This window comes from Trachypithecus francoisi, unplaced genomic scaffold (assembly GCF_009764315.1).
Source record: "Trachypithecus francoisi isolate TF-2019V2 unplaced genomic scaffold, Tfra_2.0 Lachesis_group3, whole genome shotgun sequence".
NCBI lineage: Eukaryota > Metazoa > Chordata > Mammalia > Primates > Cercopithecidae > Trachypithecus > Trachypithecus francoisi.
The window spans coordinates 114,547,353-114,565,132 of record NW_022681468.1 but is presented as its reverse complement, the minus strand read 5'-3'; the positions used below and the strand labels follow the sequence as shown (position 1 = coordinate 114,565,132).

General features: G+C 42.7%; 1 protein-coding gene across 2 annotated transcripts in view; it reads right to left on the bottom strand.

The window, feature by feature from the left end:
• Window positions 1-16,419, bottom strand: part of EDC3 (enhancer of mRNA decapping 3) — a 59,990-nt gene extending 43,571 nt beyond the window's left edge. The window contains exon 1 of one of the 2 annotated variants that reach the window (XM_033189372.1): window positions 16,259-16,419. The gene's annotated coding sequence lies outside the window, so the exon portion shown is untranslated. The remainder of the gene's footprint in view (window positions 1-16,258) is intronic. The other variant, XM_033189373.1, reaches the window with a different exon arrangement.
• Window positions 16,420-17,780: the final 1,361 nt, after the last annotated feature.

Here is a 17,780-nt window from a genome sequence, read left to right as displayed (position 1 = left end):
TCACTTGAGTTCAGGAGTTCAAGACCAGCCTGGTCAACATGGTGAAACCCCATCACTACTAAAAATAACAACAACAACAAAAATTAGCCAGGTGTGGTGGTACACACCTGTAATCCCAGCTACTCAAGAGGCAGAGGCAGGAGAATGGCTTGAACGCAGAAGGGAAGGTTGCAGTGAGCAAAGATCGCACCACTGCATTCTAGCCCAGGTGACAGAGCAAGACTCTGTCTCAAAAATAAAAATTAAAAAAAAGAAAGAAACATTTCCCAATTTGTTCAATGTAGCTAGCATAACTCTGAAGTGAAAGCCTCCCCACAAAGGCTTTATAAGAAAAAGATCAACATCCTGCACAAATATAGACCAAAAACCTTCAACAAGATATTAACAAATCAAATCCAGCAATCAATTTTAAAAGTCTAATATATCACGTATATCTAGGTCTCTACTCCTAGAATGCAAAATTGGTTTGGTATTTTAAAAACTGATCAATTTTAAATCATTTTAACAGAATGAGAAAATCATATAACTTTATCACATCAATACAGAAATATTATCTTGATACCAAGACGTGACAACAATAGTACAAAAACAAAACTACAGAATACTATCCCCCACGAATGTAAACATAAAATTCCTTATCGAAATATCACCCAACAATTCAACAATAATGATCCAGGCTCAGTGGCTCACACCTGTAATCCCAACACTTTGGGAGGCCAAGGTGGAAGGATTGCTTGAGGCCAGGAGTTTGAAGCCAGCCTGGGCAACAGAGTGAGACCTTATTTCTACCAAAAAAAAACCAAAAAAAAAAAACAATAGGTGTGGTGGTGCATATCAGTAATCTCAGCTACTTGGGAGGTTGAGGCGGGAGGGGAGCTTGGGTCCATGAGTCAGTGGATGGAGTGAGCTATGATCACACCACTGCACTCCAGCCTGGGCAACAAAGCAAGACACCATCTCTAAAAATAAAAATAAAAAACAAAACAATAAACATACAGAATTATACACCACACCCGGCCAGGTGCTGTGGCTCACGCCTGTAATCCCAGCACTTTGGGAGGTCAAGACGGGCGGATCCCAAGGTCAGGAGATCAAGACCATCCTAGCTAATATGGTGAAATCCCATCCCTACTAAAAATACAAAAAATTAGCCAAGCGTGGTAGCATGCACCTGTAGTCCCAGCTACTCTAGAGGCTGAGGCAGGAGAATGGTGTGAACCCAGGAGGCGGAGCTTACAGTGAGTCGCAATCACGCACTGCACTCCAGTCTGGGCGACAGAGCAAGACTCTGTCTCAAAAAAAAATGATATACCACTCCTAGGTGGAGTTTATTCCAAGGATGCAATACTGACTCAATATCAGAAAGTCAATCAATATAATCTACCATATCAACAGGCTAAATAAGAAAAACACATGTTCATAGCAACCGACACAGAAAATGCATCTGACAAAATTCAACACCCATTCATTCTTTTTAAAAAAGTCTCCCAGAAAAATGGGAATAGAGAGGAACTTCATTAATCTGGTAAAGGCATCTAAAAAGTGCCTACAGCTAACATTATATTAAATGGTGAAAGACTGAATGCTTTCCCTATAAGAACATGAACAAGGCAAGGATATCCACTCTCACTCAACACAGCCCTAGAAGTTCTTGCAAAAACGCAAGAAACAGATTAAAAAAAAAAAAAAAAAGGCATACGGTTTGGAAAGGAACAAACAAAACTGTCCCCATTTGCAGATGACATAACTGTCTATGTAGAAATTCCCCATAATCTACAAAAAGTCTTAGAACAAATGAGTTCAGCAAGATTGTGGGATGCAGGATAAACATACAAAAGCTAACTTATTTCAGTATATTGGCAATGAACACATGGGCAATGAAATTTAAAATACAATACCATTTACAATTGCTCAAAAAATAAAGGACTAGGTGTAAATCTAAAAAAAAAGGGTACATGATTTGTATACTGAAAATATGCAACACTGAGGAAAAAATCAAAATGCTAAATGTAACAGATATAACATGTTCATGGATTAAAAGACTCAACATAAAGTATGTAAATTCTCCCCAAATTGATATAAAGGATCAATGCCATTCTTATCAAAATCCCAGCAAGACAAAGTTAATTTAAAATTCACATAGAAAGGCAAAGAAACTAAAATAGCTAAATCACTTGTTTTGTTTTGTTTGCGACGGAGTCTCACTCTGTCACCCAGGCTGGAGTGCAGTGGCACAATCTTGGCTCAATGCAGCCTCCACCTCCCGGGTTCAAGCAATTTTCTGCTTCAGCCTGCCAAGTAGCTGGCATTACAGGCGCCCGCCACCACGCCCAGCTAGTTTTTGTATTTTTAGTAGAGAAGGGATTTCACCATCTTGGCCAGGCTGGTCTTGAACTCCTGACCCGTGATCCACCCACCTCAGCCTCCCAAAGTGCTGGGATTACAGGATTACCATGCCTGGGTGCTAAATCAATTTTTTCAAAGAAAGTGGGAACAATCAGTCCACCTGATTTCAAGACTTACACAATTATAATAATCAAGATTATGTAGTACTGGCAGAGGGACAGACATGTAAATCGATAAAATAGAAGGCAGAACCCAGAAACAGACTCACAAAAATATGCCCAACTGATTTTTGACAAAGTGCAAAAACAATTCAATGCAGGCAGCGTAGTTTTTACAACAATAGCGCTGGAGCAAATGGAAATCCATCAGCAAAAAAATGAACCTCAAACTAAGTTTCACACTTTATACAAAAATTTACTCAAAATGGATCATGAACTTAAATGTAAAACATCAAACTCTAAAACTTTTATAAAAAACATAAGAGAAACCCTCAAGATCTAGGGCTAGGCAAAGAGTTCTTAGACTTGACACCAAAAGCACAATGCATAAAAAGGAAAGCTGATCAACTAGACATCTTGAAAATTAAAAATTTTTATTCCACAAAAGACAGGTTACAGACTGGGAGAAAATACTTGTAAAGCACCTATCTGACAATGACAAAAGAGTAGTATCTAGGATATATATACCTTTCAAAATGGCTAAAATATAGTGATAACACCAAGTGCTAGTAAGAATGTGGAAAAAATGGATCACTCGTACATTGCTAGTCCAAATATTGAATAGTACAGCCACTCTGGAAAACATCCTGGCAGGTTATTAAAAAACGAAACATGTAATAATCAGCCAGGTATGGTGGCACACACCTGTAATCCCAGCTACTTGAGGGGCTAAGGCATGAGAATCGCTTGAACCTGGGAGGTGGAAGTTGCAGTGAGCCGTGATCGCACCACTGCACTCTAGCCTGAGCAAGAGACTGTCTCAAAAACAAAACAAAACAAAACAAAACAAAAAAATCCAAGGCTGGGTGCGGTGGCTCACGCCTGTAATCTCAGCACTTTGGGAGGCCAAGACGGGCGGATCACAAGGTTAGGAGATCGAGACAATCCTGGCTAACACGGTGAAACCCCGTCTCTACTAAAAATACAAAAAAATTAGCCGGGCATGGTAGCAGGTGCCTGTAGTCCCAGCTACTCGAGAGGCTGAGGCAGGACAATGGCATGAACCCAGGAAGCGGAGCTTGCAGTGAGCCAAGATGGCGCCACTGCACTCTAGCCTGGGTGACAAAGACTCCGTCTCAAAAAAAAAACAAAAACCCAAAAACCTAAACATGCAACTACAACATGACCCAGCAATTGCACTCCTGGTCATTTATCCCAGAGAAAGGAAGACCTAGGTTCACACAAAAACCTGTACACAGGCTGGGCATGGTGGCTCATGCCTGTAATCCCAGTACTTTGGGAGTCTGAGGCAGGCGGATCACCCGAGGCCGGGAGTTTGATACCACCCTCACCAACATGGAGAAACCCCGTCTCTACTAAAAACACAAAATCAGCTGGGCATGGTGCCGCATGCCTGTAATCCCAGCTACTTGGGAGGCCGAGGCAGGAGAATCGCTTGAACCCAGGAGGCAGAGGTTGTGGTGAGCTGAGATCGCACCATTGCACTCCATTCTGGGCAACAAGAGCGAAACTCCGTCTCAAAAATTAAAAAAAAAAAACAACAAAAAAACCCTGTACACAAGTGTTCCAGATCACATTTACTCAAAAAAGCTACAGACTGGAAACAACCCAGATGACCTCAATGGGTGAATAAACAAACAGTGGTACATCCATACCACGGGGCAAAAAGTAAAAATGCCAACCCCAAAAGGTTGTGTTCTGTATGATTCCATTTGTGTAACATTCTTGAAATCACAAAGCTATAGAAATGGAGAACAGGGCTGGGCATGGTGGCTGATGCCTGTAATCCCAGCACTTTGGGAGGCTGAGGAGGGTGGATCACCTGAGGTCACGAGTTCAAAACCAACCTGGCCAACATGGCGAAGCCCCATCTCTACCAAAAATACAAAAATTAGCCAGGCGTGGTGGTGAGCGCCTATAGTCCCAGCTACTCGGGAGGCTGAGGCAGGAGAATCACTTGAACCTGGGAGGCGGAAATCGCAGTGAGGTCATGACAATGTACTCCAGCCTGGGCAAGAGAGTGGCAACATGAGGGACTCTTGTAGTAATGGAACTATTTTACATTTGACCATATCAATGTCAGTATCCTAGTAGTGATACTGTATTCTAGTTTTGCAAGATGTTACCAACAGGGAAAACTGGGTAGGGCATAAGGAATCTCTCTGTATTATTTCTTACAATGGCATGTGAATCTACAACTATCTCAGAAGTTTAATTTTAAAAAAATCAATGCCTTCCATCACATTAACAAAATAAGTGATGAAATCATGTATAATCATATCAATAAATGCAGAAAGATAATTGGACAAAATTTAACAATCATTTACTATATTTAAAAAGGGGCGGGAAAGCTGGCATCTATGAAACAATTACAGCTAACATCATACTTAATGGTGAAATAGGCCAGGCATGGTGGCTCACACTTGTAATCTCAGCACTTTCAGAGGCTGAGGCAGGAAGATCACTGAGCTCAGGAGTTTATGTTTATATCTAAATGTCTTGGCTATTTGTGAAAATGGTTCTAAAAAATACAGTATTCTTAAGCATATTCTATGCAAAATCCTATATAAGATATGAAACCTAACACTTCCCCATTCACACAAGGAAGTCAGGAAATAGCTAGCAGATAAATATAAATACACATGTTAAGCACAAAGTGAAACACTGGGTCAATGTTTTTACATTAAAAAAAAAAACCAGCACTTGAAGCTGTTTCAAATACTAATTTCAGACATAAAGGGGCAAAAAAGGATATAAAGCACCCCTCTGGTAAAAGAGTATATCCCGACTGAGTGTGGTGGCTCACGTTTGTAATTCCAGCAGTTTGGGATGACGGGGCAGGTGGATCACATGAGGTCACCAGTTCGAGACCAGCCTGACCAACATGATGAAACCCCATATCTACTAAAAATACAAAATTGGCTGGGCGCAGTGGCTCACACCTGTAATCCCAGCACTATGGAGGGCTGAGGTGGGCAGATCACAAGGTCAGGAGTTCGAGACCAGCCTGACCAAAGAGGTGAAACCCCGTCTCTACTAAAAATACAAAAATTAGCCAACTGTGGTGGCGTGTGCCTGTAATCCCAGCTACTCAGGAGGCTGAAGCAGGAGAATTGCTTGAACCCGGGAGGCGGAGGATGCAGTGAGCTGAGATCGTGCCATTGCACTCCAGCCTGGGCAACAAGAACGAGACTCAGTCTCAAAAAAAAAAAAAGTTAGCTGGGCATGGTGGCGCATTCCTGTAATCCCAGCTACTTGGGAGGCTGAGGCAGGGGAATCACTTGAAATTGGGAGGCGAAGTTGCAGTGAGCTGAGATCACGCCATTGCACTCCAGCCTGGGCAACAAGAATGAGACTCCATCTCAAAAAAAATTAAATAGGCCAGGTGCAGTGGCTCATGCCTATAATCCCAGCACTTTTGGAGGCCGAGGTGGGTGGATCACCTGAGGTGAGGAATTCAAGACCAGCCTGGCCAACATGGTGAAACCCCATTTCTACTAAAAATACAAAAATTAGCTGGGTGTGGTGGTAGGTGCCTGTAATCCCAGCTACTCGGGAGGCTGAGGTGGGAAAACCGCTTGAACCCAAGAGGTGGATGGAGGACACAGTGAGCCAAAATTGCGCCACTGCACTCCAGCCTGGGTAACAAGAGCAAGACTTTGTCTCAAAATAAATAAATAAATGAAGGGAAAAGGGCAAAAAAGCATATAAAGCACTCCTCTAGGCCAGCTGCAGTGGCTCATGCCTATAATTCCAGCGCTTTCAGAGGCCGAGGTGGGTGGATCACGAGGTCAGGAGTTTGAGACCAGCCTGGCTGACATGGTGAAACCTCATCTCTACTAAAAATACAAAAATTAGCCAGTCATGGTGGCGTGCACCTGTAATCCCAGTTACTCGGGAAGCTGAGGCAGGAGAACTGCTTGAATCCAATAGGTGGAGGCTGCAGTGAGCTGAGACCACACCACTGCACTCCAGCCAGGGCTACAGAGCAAGACTCCGTCTAGAAAAAAATAAAAAATAAATAAAAATAAAGCACTCCTGGCTGGGCGTGGTAGCTCACAGTTTTAATTCCAGGAGTTGGGGAAGCCAAGGCAGGAGGATCACCTGAGTCCAGGAGTTCAAGACCAGCCTGGGCAACACAGCAAGACCCTGTCTCAAAAACAAACAAAAAAAAAGTATGCCCCTTCAGAAACACGAAGTCTGAAAGAGTCCAGCTCTAGGGATTAATCAAACTCTAGATAGTTCTCTAGTGATCTAACCGAGCAAATATCATAAAACTATGCAGACAGAACCAAAGATTAAAAGAACAAAAAATTAGCAGGCTCATCCAAGGCTTTTTTTGTTGTTGTTACATTTTATTATATAATGAGACGGAGCCTTGCTCTGTCACCCAGGCTGGAGTGCAGTGGCACAATCTTGGCTCACTGCAACTTCTGCCTCCCAGGTTCAAGCGATTCTCCTGCCTCAGCCTCCTGAGTAGCTGGGACTATAGGCGCCCGCCACGACGCCCAGGTAATTTTTGTATTTTTAGTAGAGATGGGGTTTTGCCACGTTGGCCAGACTGGTCTCGGACCCCTGACCTCAGGTAATCTGTTCACCTCAGCCTCCGTGCTGGGATTACAGGCATGAGCCACCATGCCTGGCCCTTGGGTAAATTTTCAATGCAACACAATTTCAACAATAATGATGATGGTAAAAAGGCACAAAATACACATATTTTAGACTTTTTTCCCTTCCTGATTAACCTTTGTCTAATGTCACAAAACCATGAGTTTCTTTTCCTATCATTTATAATCCATCATAATTCTACTCAGATGATTACACAGATGCAGAATAAAAAGCACCAGAAATTAACCAGATATGGAAAGGCTTTTACTTCTTTATTTAACATATATCTTTAAGACACTCATGTTGTACATTCAAGTTTATATTATGGTAATAGTAACTGAATAGAATTTTTAATACTTAGAAAATGTGGATACTCATTCATAAGTGTTCTTCTATGTAGTCAATATTAATAGAAACTTTTAAAAATGTAACCACTGAAAGTGTAACAAACTGCCCTCTCCTCAGAAACTTCCCTCAGTAAAATACATTAATGCATTATTCAAAACTCCTCAAACAGGTTTATTCTATAAAGAAAATTATGTTATTTACAGAAAACAGTAAATCTAAAACAAGTACAGTACCCATCAACTGTGTTCCTAATCAGACTAGGGAAGGGGCTCCATCAATTACAGAGCTAACACCTCCATGTCATAAGATGTACAGGAGATATAGGAGCTACAAGGAACCAATCTTGTTTTTTATTTTCTACTTTTCTATCAAGGTATAACATATACAGTAAGTCAGTCTACATATTTTAAGTGTACACCTCCATGAAATTTTACATATCAATTCACCCATGTGACCACCACTCAAAACAAGACAGACAATTTCCAACACCTCAGAAGGCTCCATTGTGTCCTCCTACAGGTAGTTATTATTCTGATATCTATCATGAAAGATTATTTGAGGCCAGGCGCGGTGGCTCAAGCCTGTAATCCCAGCACTTCGGGAGGCCGAGACGGGCGGATCACGAGGTCAGGAGATCGAGACCATTCTGGCTAACCCAGTGAAACCCCATCTCTACTAAAAAATACAAAAAAAAAAACTCACCGGGCGAGGTGGCGGGTGCCTGTAGTCCCAGCTACTGGGGAGGCTGAGGCAGGAGAATGGCGTTAACCCGGGAGACAGAGATTGCAGTGAGCCAAGATCCGGCCACTGCACTCCAGCCTGGGCAACAGAGCGAGACTCCGTCTCAAAAAAAAAAAAAAAAAAAAGCCGGGCGCAGTGGCTCAAGCCTGTAATCCCAGCACTTTGGGAGGCCGAGACGGGCGGATCACGAGGTCAGGAGATCGAGACCATCCTGGCTAACACGGTGAAACCCCGTCTCTACTAAAAAATACAAAAAACTAGCCGGGTGAGGTGGCGGGCGCCTGTAGTCCCAGCTACTCGGGAGGCTGAGGCAAGAGAATGGCGTGAACCCGGGAGGCGGAGCTTGCAGTGAGCTGAGATCCCGCCACTGTACTCCAGCCTGGGCGACAGAGCGAGACTCCGTCTCAAAAAAAAAAAAAAAGAAGAAAAGAAAGATTATTTGAGCCTAATTTTGAACTTCATACAAACAGAATCATAAAAGTTCTCTTTTAGAGTGTTTGTCTTCTTTTGCTCAAAAGTACATCTGTGAGGGTAGGCACAGTGGCTCACACCTGTAATCCCAGCACTTTGGGAGGCCAGGGAGGGTGGATCACTTGAGGTCAAGAGTTCAAGACCAATCTAGCCAACATGGCAAAACCCTGTCTCTACTAAAAATACAAAAAATTAGCTAGGCGTGGTGACACATGCCTGTAATCCCAGCTACTTAGGAGGCAGAGGCACAAGAATCGCTTGAACTGGGGAGGCGGAGGTTGCAGTGAGCCAAGAGCCTGCTACTGCACTCCAGTATGGGTGACAGTGAGACATCTCAAAAAAAAAAAAAAAAAAGTACCTTTGTGAGATTCATCCCCATTATTGCATGTATCAGAAGTGCATTATTTTTCATAGCTGTGCTGCTTTCTGTAAGTATGCCTCAATGTATTTATCCATTCTACTGCTGATACACAGTTGGGTTATTTCTAGTTCTGACTTATTATGAATAATATTCTTATACTGCATACAGTATATTTTTGCGATGGATAAATGCATCCATTTCTACTGGGCATATAACACAGGAAGTCATATTATACTTATGACTTTATTAGGAACTGTCAAACAGTTTTCCAAAGTGGTTGTACCATTTTATATTACATCTACATTTACACAACCCACTATACGTCAGTTCCTTTTGCTCATCTTGCCAAAACTTGGTACTATGGTTCTCTTTAACTTATTCTGGTGGGGTGCAATGGTTTTGATATTTTCTTAAACATACTTCTTATGTACTCTTGCTTCATTGATACTATTTTTCTCCCAATAAATTATTCCTAAAATTGTAATGACTACTGAATTCAGAAATGTTATGATTTACTATTCAGTCAAGAACTTGCTATCAAAGTTCATTTAGTCTTATTTGTCTTCCTTCTGCCTCCATTTCTTAAACACCTCCAGGTAAGAACACTTTAATTCATTTATCACTTTGTCCTTATACAAATAAACAAGTTGCCAATTACAAATCTAGCTACTTTGGAATATCCTTCATCTCATTAATACATTGCTACTTCTTGTGTAAGCTTGCTGACAGGATGTTACATACAATAAAAAAAAATACATTTTCCCTGTAAAGCCTATTCGTGACAATAAATCCTTCAAACAATTCCACTTCTAAAAAGAATTCTTCTGTGTAGTATTCAACAATGTTAAATATTTCAAAAAAAATGCAATGTTGGTGCAGCTAGTTAACCAACACTTACTTTGCCACCTTGTTATTAAAATCTATCGTAACAATCTGTGTAGCTAGGAAGGGAGCCACAAATGTCACATAATCAGGATTTTCCATATTACTTTTAATCATGGGATTATTTTGCTCAAATGCTGAACTATCAGGATTTCCAGACTACTGAATGCCAGATAAGTAATGGGAGTTTATCATTACTCTGATAAGCCTTTGGATAACAAAGTCAGGTAGTGCTAAACACTCTTCCATCTATTATATTACTGAGGCAGCTGCCCAAATGATCCATAAATTACAAATAAACAAGTTGCCAATTACAAATCTAGCTACTTCATCTCTGTGCCACATCAGACAACTCACAGCATTCAGATCCAGCGAACAACCCTTGGCCTGCTAAAAACAATTATAATTAACAGCCGTGGATGAGTGAGTGAGACTTATAGATTTCTGAAAAACTAGGAATTGTTCCACACAACAGGAAAGGTGTTTGTTGAATCAAAATCTTGGGAATGGCAGAGATCTTAAAAGAAAATATGCAACCAAGCATGATGGCTCAGGCCCTACATCCCAGCACTTTGGGAGGCTGAGGCAAGAGGATCACTTGAGGCCAGGAGTGTCAGAGCAGCCTGGGCAACATAGCAAGACTGTTTCCACCCCCATCCCCACCTCGCCTCAGAAAAAGAAATCCAGCACAATCCTAGTACTAAACCCATATCTTCCATAAAAGGCAGCATGGTGAAAAGAGAATAAAATTCTGAAATCATGTTGGGTGTGGTGGCTCACGCCTCAGGTGGTTGCAATCCTGGCACTTTGGGAGGCCAAGGAGGGCTGACCGTTTGAGCCTAGGAGTTCAAAGCCAGCCTGGGCAACATGGCAAAACCCTGTCTCTAGAAAAAAAATACAAAAAATTAGTCAGAAGTGGTGGGAGGCAGAGGTTGCAGTGAGCCAAGATTGCACCACTGCACTCCAGCCTGGGTGGCAGAGCAAGACCCTGTCTCAAAAAAAAAAAAAAAAAGAAAGAAAGAAAAGAAAAAAATGAAATCAGACATCACAGACCCGGTTCACCTTTTTTTTTTTTTTTTTTTGAGACTGTCGCCCAGGCTCAAGTGCAGTGGTGCGATCCTGGCTCACTGCAACCTCTGCCTCCCAGGTTCAAGCAATTCTCCTGCCTCAGCCTCCCAAGTAGCTGGGACTACAGGCGCCCGCCACCATGCCCGGCTAATTTTTTGTATTTTTAGTAGAGATGGGGTTTCACCGTGTTAGCCAGGATGGTCTCAATCTCCTGACCTCGTGATCCGCCTGCCTCAGCCTTCCAAAGTGTTGGGATTACAGGCGTGAGCCACCGCGCCCTGGCTGCCCCGGTTCACTTCTGTACTTCCTTACTAACCAGCACTACGACCTGGGCAAATTACCTACTCTGAGTCTCAACTGCATCATCTGTAGGGAATTATGCCAATTATATCCCTATCTCATAGAACCACTATATGAATTATTTTAAGATTAAGATACCATATGGATTATTTTCAGATTAAATGAGATAATCCATATAGTGTCTACCACATAAAAAAAATTAGTTCAAATGTCTCCTTTTGCCAGAAAGAATACCGCTCACATAGGAAACTTAAGTTACGGCCCTGGAAAATTATACTGTGAGGGCCACCTCACTTCTCACCCAAACAAAATGACAAAAATACATGAATTCCCTCTACAACATCTTGGAAATCAAGTCCTGGTCTTTAAACTGGAATACACATATCCCTAGGGGGTACATAAAGATATGCAAGCAAGGGAATCGATTTCCACACTACTCTTATAATCCTGATTTGTGTGGATAACTAGATGATCAATTTTAAATTTTCAAGCATAAAATTTACTACTTTAGGATAGGTAGGAAAACTACAGCCCTAAGCCAGAGCTGGTCTGCTACCAATAAAGTTTTATTGGAACACAACTACACACAAATACTTGCGTATTATCTACGGCTGTTTTCTATTTTTGGGGTTTTTTTTTTGAGATGTAGTCTTGCTATATCACCCAGGCTGGAGTGCAGTGGAGCGATCTCGGCTCATTGCAACCTCCACCTCCCAGGTTCAAGCGATTCTCCTGCCTCAGCCTCCCAAGTAGCTGGGACTACAGGTGCCTGCCACCACTCCCAGCTAACTTTTGTATTTTTAGTAGAGATTGGGTCTAGCCTCAGCCTCCCGAATAGCTGGGACTACAGGCGCCCACCACCACATCTGGCTTTTTTTTTTTTCTTTTTTGAGATGAAGTCTCGCTCTGTCAACCAGACTGGAGTGCAGTGGCACGATCTCAGCTCATTGCAAGCTCCGCCTCCCGGGTGCACGCTATTCTCCTGCCTCAGCCTCCCAAGTAGCTGGGACTACAGGCACCTGTCACCACGCCTGGCTAATTTTTTTTGTATTTTTTAGTAGAGACGGGGTTTCACCATGTTAGCCAGGATGGTCTCGATCTCCTGACCCTGAGATCCACCTGCCTTGGCCTCCCAAAGTGCTGGGATTACAGGCGTGAGCCACTGTGCCCGGCCACATATTGTCTATGGCTGTTTTCTCACTACAGTGAGAGTTGAGCAGTAATCACAGAAACCACTTGGCTCATAAAGCCTTTCATCTGGCCTTTCGCAGCAAGTTGACTTTTGCTTTAGGATAAAATTATGTGGGAAAAGTGGAATGGATACAATTTCAAAAAGAAAAAAGAAAAATATGTAATGGACAAACTCCCAAAATGATAAAAATGACCAAAACTAACTCAACTAACTGTATTACGAAATTGAATTAGTAAAATCTTCCCAGAGAGAAAAACCCAGGCCCATAGGACTTCACTGGTAAATTCTATGAAACACGTAAGAAATAATACCAATCCTACACAAACTCTTTCAGAAAACAGAGGAGGAAGGAACACTTCTCAATTCACTTTATGAGATCATAATTACTCTGCTACTAAGGCCAAAGATGACATAAAAAAAAGGAAACCTCAGACCAAAATCCATCATGAACATAGTCACAAAAATTCTTAACTAAATGTTAGCAAATTGAATCCATCTACATGTAAAAAGTAGTAGACACATGACTAAGTGGGGTTCATTTCACAAATGCAAGATAGGCTTAAAGTCTGAAAATCAAGTAATGTAACAAGCTATGTTATATATTTCTTAGTGTTTCAAAAGTTTAGTTGTATGTTTTTAAAACATCAAATTGATATTGTATTTAGGTAATTTTATATTTATTTTTAAGAAGTCAATATTTACTTGTCAGAAATTACATCCTAAACTATTTAAAATTAAATACTAACACTATTTAAATCTACGATGAAAAGTTTCAGGTGCCAACTTAGAAGTATATAAGATCTAACAGATTCCCCAGCCTTTTAGACATTCTCAAGAAGAAGTTTTAAGACCAATGACCCGGCCTATACCTGAAAGTCTGAAATGACAAGGAGAAAAACACTCACTCATGCTAAAGCAACACCACCATATCTTCAGACTTTTGACTTCTGCCCATAAATTTACTCTTAGCACATCTAGATCCAAACCTAATATTCCAGGTACAAGCCTACCAGTGATGCAACCTTTCTCATTCTACATTTTGTATTTTCCTAATACAATATACTAATGCAGGTCACATCAGTTTTTCTCACAGCCTTCTTAACCACACCACTGACTGGTGATGAAAACATTTTTATTATAGGAACTCCTGTGAGGTTACATCTCCACCCTCCCCCAATAGGTATAGTTGATTTTTTTTTTGGACCCAAGCACAATTTCTCAACATTTATACAAGCTTCTTCCATTTCATTAAACAGCACTGAGTATATATTGAGATCTTTTCCCATTCTGGCAATCATCAACCAAATGACTCCTTCTTTACTTCATAAAGACACCAAATCCAATAAGCAAACCTTCCAGATAAGGTTTCAAATACATGAATTGTATAAAGTGATGAAACCCCAGTTCAGATCACCAGAATTCCAGCTGCAAGTAGTGCTCCCAACTCAAACCTCCATACACAGATGCTCAAACTCATGACTCCACCTAATTCTACCACAATCTGGCAAATTCCTCCCTCTCACCCACTCAGTTATCATAAGACTTAGTAAGACCAGGCGCAGTGGCTCACACCTGTAACCCCAGCACTTTGGGAGGCTGAGGTGGGTGGATCACGAGGTCAGGAGTTCGAGACCAGCCTGGCCAACATGATGAATCCCCATCTCTACTAAAAATACAAAAATTAGCCAGGCGTGGTGGCGTATGCCTGTAATCCCAGGTACTTGGGAGGCTGAGGCAGAAGAATCGCTTGAACCTAGGAGGCAGAAGTTACAGTGAGCAGAGATTGCGCCACTGTACTCTGTCAAACCTGGGCAATGGAATGAGACTCCATCTCAAAAAAAAAAAAAAAAAAAAGACTTCATAAATGCCTTGCTAAAATTCTGACACACTATCATTATGGTCACTACACTCCTTTGAGACACAATTTGGATGTCCTGTCCTGCTGTTCTGGCTGAATATAGGAGAATTCTAGTAAGCCCTTCTCTGGATAAGAAAAGAAAAATGATAATCTTCCATTTTGTATTAATTACAGAATCTCACAAACGGCAAGGATTTTAAGCATTTTCTAATGTTGTTTTTCTTAGAAACAGAGTCTTGCTATGTTGCCCAGGCTGGCCTTAAGCAATCCTCCCACCACTGCACTCGGCCCTAGTCTAATATTTTTCTTCTTTTCTTTTTTTGAGACAGAGTTTAGCTCTTGTTGCCCAGGCTGGAGTGCAATAGCACTATCTTGGCTCACTGCAACCTCTTGCCTCCCGGGTTCAAGAGTTTTTCCTGCCTCAGCCTCCCAAGTAGCTGGGATTACAGGTACACACCACCACACTCATCTAAGTTTTATATTTTTAGTAGAGGCAGGATTTCACCATGTTGGCCAGACTGGTCTCCAACTCCTGACCTCAGGTGATCCACCCACCTCAGTCTCCCAAAGTGCTGGGATTACTGGTGTGAGCCACAGTGCCCACCCTTAACATTTTTCAAACTATACTTCACCACCCATTAGGGGTCAGACACAATTTAGCACGTTGCAACCCATTTTTTTTTAGAATGCATCTTCTGTAGAAAGGGTAAGTAAACTTTTCATTGGTGGGTGGGGTTGTGTGTGTGTGTGTAGACACTGAGTGTGCAGGGGCACAATGAGTAATGTCATGATGTAAAATATATCTAACTGTAGGTCACAGGTCAAAAATTTTGAGACACTTTTCTAGCCCCATAACCCTATGCCAAGGAGGCTCTACCAAGAATTTGGTAATAAACAAAAAGTCATGTTTTTACAACCATTTTTACATCATACAGAGAAACCAGCTAAGAGGATTTTGTGCTCAGTACACCTAATCTGCCATTCATTAAAAAAAAAAAAAAAGATTAGGATCCATCTGGGTGTCCAGTTGAAATACTAAACTGCTTGGAGACAGCCATTTCTGTTTTGGTGAGGTGAAAACCTGTATTTAAGACAGCAGACTGAAATCGGTTTGGTCTGTGGCTAGGGAAGAGAAGAAAAACGATTCCGGGTCGCGAGTTCCTCATCTGTAACCACAGGAGAAGACTGTTGCCTTGGTCAGTTGATTTTCAACTAATATCCCGATTGCAGAGTTAGGCGAAGCAATTGCTATCGGGAGATTAATTGAAAATCAACTGACCAAGCCAACAAGGGCTATGCCTCCCACAAACCAAAACACTTTAACCACTCAACAAGTCAAGTATCGATAAATACAATCAATATCACACAAAGAGTACTGATAAGAACTATAGACTTGCACCAAAGGCAGAAATGAATCCAGGGATAACTTCCTGGGATTCAGAAGATGTGACCTGGTAAGTATAAATTTCTCAGGCATCCTCTTTTTCTACCCTTCAGTTCACCTCTGTCCTCAAGCTATTAGTCAGGGATGTGGCACTGGCGTTCTTCTCTGCCACCGTATCTCATTATGCAAAGGGAAACTGAGGCACGAAGAAATTAGTGAGCCAATGAACTGCAGCAGCCACCAACAAGGCTGGACTAAGGGCCCAAGCAGCTAATGCCTCACTCCTCACACAATCCCCATACTATTTAGAATCCTGCAGTCCTCAGCCTCCCACCTCAAACCAAACTCCTGGGGCCGCCCATAGTACCCGGCCCCCCTGCGAACCCGATGAAGTCCCCAGCTCTTGCCTGCCTGCCTCTATAAAGGTCTATGAGGCCTGGAACTCCGAAGCCTAAAGCAAGCCCGGCATCCCCCTCCCACGAGCGTCCACAAACCAGCAGCCTCCTCCCTTCGCTCCCACCTCCGCCCCGACGGGCCTGGAGCTCCTGTGCACACCACACCAAGCCGACCACGCAACACCAGACGACCCACAGAAGAACTCTCTCCACGCCCACCCCCACAGCTTCGGCCGACACCGCCGCCGCCGCCGGAAGCGCCCCCACGACTCCACGCCACCGCCGTGAGGTCACTTCCGGCGCGACACCGTGGAATCCAGGGCAAGCAACTGAGGGGCGTGGCACCCGGGAAATTTAAGAGGTTGGAAGAACGTCCCTTCGACCTTACAGAATTGCGCTTGGGTAGCCATTTTGCTTTCCACGCTTACTTACGTCCTATGCCATCTTGGCTGAAATCGGGGCTCTACCCACGACTCCCCGGCCTCGATGCCCGGGCCCCATATTGCAGGCTCGATGCAAAGCGCCCGCTTCCCCTCCTGTTCCCCCAGCGCCAATCGCAGAGCTGGAGCGGAGGACTTTCAGGGAGGCCCCCTCCGTGCTCTACCGCAGCTGTGGGACTCAATAAGTGGGACAACCCCCTGATGGATTAAAGAAAACAAGATATTCCTGCCGTGGTCGATCTTCAAAGCGTTATCAGCTTCAGCCCATTTGGGGCTTAGAATAGCCAGTCCATGCTTGACTGCTCTCCACGGGAAAGTGCTGCTCTTCTACCCTTTGCATTTTAGAGTCTTGATTTATGGGGAGAGGGGACAGCATGTGTTTGGCGCCAGGACAGTGTAATGAGGAATATTGCACAGCCTTGAAGCCTGACACCTGGTTTGGGAACCACTACTTAGGCGAGTAGCATAAAGTAGGGTAGCAGTTCCAAACCTAGCTCTACAAAATCAGTTGAAGAACTTTGTAAAGTTTCCACTTTCTAGGGGACTACTTCGCCCTCCCCCTCCATCACCAGAGATTCCCTAGGTCAGAAGGGTCTTTGTCTTTTACTATTATTAATGAACACTTCTAGAGCAATTTTTGGTTCAGGGCAAAATTGAACAGAAAGTAGAGAGTTCCCATATATCCCCTGTACACATAGGCACATACACACACAACTTGTCCCCTTATGGACATCTTGTGCTACAGTGGTACATTTGGTAACAATTGATGACCCTACTTTGACACATCATTATCACCCAGAGTCCATAGTTTACAATAGCATTTTCTCTCGGTGTTGCACATTCTATGGGTTTTGACAAATACATAATGACATGTATCCACCATTATGGTATCATACACGATAGTTTCACCGCCCTGAAAATCCTCTGTCCTCTGCCTATTCATCCTTCTCAGTCCCCTGACCACTGGCAACCACTGCTACTTTTACTGTCTCCATAGTTTTGCCTTTTCCAGAATCGCATATAGTTGGAATCATACAGTATGCAGCCTTTTCACATCGGCTTCTTTCACTTAGTAATATGCTTTTGAAGTTCTTCCATGTCTTTTCATGGCTTGATAGCTCATTTCTTTTTTGTGCTGAATAATAATATTCCATCGTCTGGATGTGCTGCGACTTATCCATTCACCTGCTAAAAGACATCTTGGTGG